The 2690-nt window shown below is 46.3% G+C and overlaps 1 pseudogene across 1 annotated transcript; it reads right to left on the bottom strand.

Moving 5' to 3' along the window:
- Nucleotides 1-238: 238 nt before the first annotated feature.
- On the bottom strand, nt 239-1402 carry LOC102751302 (annotated as a pseudogene). Its single transcript, XR_436307.2, has one exon. The product of XR_436307.2 is annotated as a proliferation-associated protein 2G4 pseudogene (transcript).
- Between the last annotated feature and the right edge of the window lie 1288 nt (nt 1403-2690).

Here is a 2690-nt window from a genome sequence, read left to right as displayed (position 1 = left end):
ATCTCTCTGCAACCATATAGTTTTTAAGAGCATGATGAATATTTTCTGTTGCTTGAATCTCTGGCACTGCATGAGGAATAGTGATAAGATATTTAGGAGAGAGAAATCTTTCCACTTGCTTTTTTCCAAATTTCTGCTGGCGGTCCTGGGTGGAGAAGACGAACTGCACTTCACAGAGCTTGGGGTGTGGTGGGAAGAGGATGAGGCAGGAGCAGCTGGCTGGAGAGATAGGACCCACCTCAGTCCCCAGCTTCATTCTGTTCTAATGTTTCCCCACTGGTGGCATTCTCTGCAGTCTTGGAGGCCTTTAATTTTTTTTTCTTTTTCTGGGTTTTCCGACTTGCTGAACTCTGGAGGAGGGCCTTTAGCTCTGCATCCTGGACCTCCTTGTCAGATTTGTAAAGGTCAGGCTCAAAGGGACCACCGGTTACCCGCATGGGGCCACTGGGCATCAGCAGAACTGTAAATTTAAACTGGGCAACGCATTCACCCTCCTTCTCATGGAGAACATCAAATGGCTGCAGCAGTTCATGTTTGGCGCATTCCACCATCCCCATCCGGGCCTTCTTCTCATCTTCAAATGCTCTAAAGTAAACGGCATGGCATCAAAACGCCTTCCAACCTCACTGAAGAAGGCGCGTGAAGTTTTCATTTTGTTTAGAAGGATCTCATTTATAAATGGTGGCTGTCTTGCATCCTTGGCCTTGCCCTCTCCTGAGCTGACGAGAACATCCACAGCATATACTTCATGTACTTCCAATTCAGCTTTCTCATGGTCCTGCTTCTGCTGGTCTGTGGTATTCTGGATAATGGTTTTCTCTCCATCGATGACATGCTGCTTCAATTGGTGTGACAGCATACCTTCGATTGGCGGGCAATTAAATGCATGGGCAACTTTGTGCCAGGCTTCGGTCACTTGTTTGTTCTGGTTTCCAGGTTTGACCAGGCGTAGGGAAGCTTCTGCACAAAGGTGAGCTGCCTTAATGACACCTGCTTTCCTCCCTGTCACCTGGGTCCCCTGAGCTACACCAGCCACAAAAGTGTGAGCCTCATTAGCGATGAAGCCATCCACATGGACCCCAAGGTCAATTTTTACCAAGTCACCTTCCTTGAGAATATAGTCCTTGTCGCTTTTCAAATGGGAGAAGTGACACACACAGTTATTTACTGAAATACTGGTGGGAAAGGCAATACCTTTCTTCATTTCTTTTTCTTTCTTGAAAATTTTCCCCGTCTCTTCCATAATCATGGCATCACCTTTCTCACACAGGCTCAGCACCGACACACCTGAGCAGGATGCTTCCACCAAAGACAGAAGTACCCGGTTGGCGATGTTGCCCCCCATCTTATACTTGGTCACGACCATGTCCTTGCCGATAGTTAGCTGGTCCTCGCCTGACATCTTCCCGCCGCCACCACCACTGCAGCAATGTTCCGTTGAGCGGCCGCCTGGGTGTCCCTCCTGAGCCACAAGCTGTGGCCAGAGCCCCTTAGATTTGCGAGGAGAGCCGAGCAAAAGCGCTAGCAAGCAAGGGAGCGGGCGGGCTGAGGCGCAGGGCACGCTGGGACCTCTTTTGTGTGTATGTTAATCCTCCCTGAGGATATATTCTTTTCCATGGATTGTTAGAGAGAGTGAAGCTGGGGGAGAGAAACATCAATGTAAGACAAATCAATTGGTTGTCTTCTGCACATGCTCAGACGTGGGCCATGGAAGGAACCTGCAAATGAGGTACCTGCCCTTGACCAGGAATAAAAACTATGACTCTTTGGTGCCTAGGCCAACACTGTAATCATTTAGCGACACTGGCCAGGGCTCACCCTCTTATTCTTAAGAGATTAAATACTTTGGAGATGGGAAAGGGTTCTTAGTTAGAACTTTACTTATTTACTATTTTTTTTATTGATGGGAGAGAGAGAGAGAGATCAATGTGAGAGAGAAACGTCAATTGGTGCCTCCCATACATGCCCCAATGAGGAATGGAACCCAGCACAACATAGGTATGTGGCCTGATTGGTAATGACCTCGGGACATTTTTGGTGTATGGGATGATGCTCAACCAACTGAGCCACCTGGCCGGTCCTAGTTAGGAGTTTATTAATCACTACCTACCCAGACTGGGCAGTCTAGAAATAGCTCTCTCCTCAAAATAAAGACATGTGTGTGTCACACTCCCCCATCCCAGATATTAACTGCTTATAATTTCATTTAAAAAGCCACAAAACAAAACAAACCAAAGCACACTAATTCCAGAGCTCTGGTCACTATGCTGTATACTAATTACAATGATAAAGAAAATGTGGCTTCTGCTTTCTAAGTTTTTTGCTGGTTGTCACAAGGCCCCTTAATTCTCAAGATTTGTTTAACTAAATAAAACAAAGCCACTTTATGAAACTGCAAAGGCATGACAAGGAGTAATAGGAAAGACCCCTTAGTGGAGGAGAACCAAGATGATTGTGTAGGTACATACTGGTACTCGCTGCCTTCCACAATCACATCAAAATTACAACTAAAATATAGAACGACCATCATTCAGAACTGCCTGAAAACTGGCTGAATGGAAGTCCTACAACTAAAGAAGTAAAGAAGAAAGCACATGGAGACTGGTAGGAGGGGTGGAAGCCTGGAACTTGCTAGTCCAACACCCACGCGTGGCCTTGTTTTTAATTGGAAAAGATAGCTGTGTAGGTAT

The sequence above is a fragment of the Myotis davidii genome, unplaced genomic scaffold, assembly GCF_000327345.1.
Source record: "Myotis davidii unplaced genomic scaffold, ASM32734v1 scaffold749, whole genome shotgun sequence".
In the NCBI taxonomy this organism is placed as follows: domain Eukaryota; kingdom Metazoa; phylum Chordata; class Mammalia; order Chiroptera; family Vespertilionidae; genus Myotis; species Myotis davidii.
Note: the sequence above shows the minus strand (reverse complement) of the source record. Positions and strands in the feature narration are given on the sequence as shown.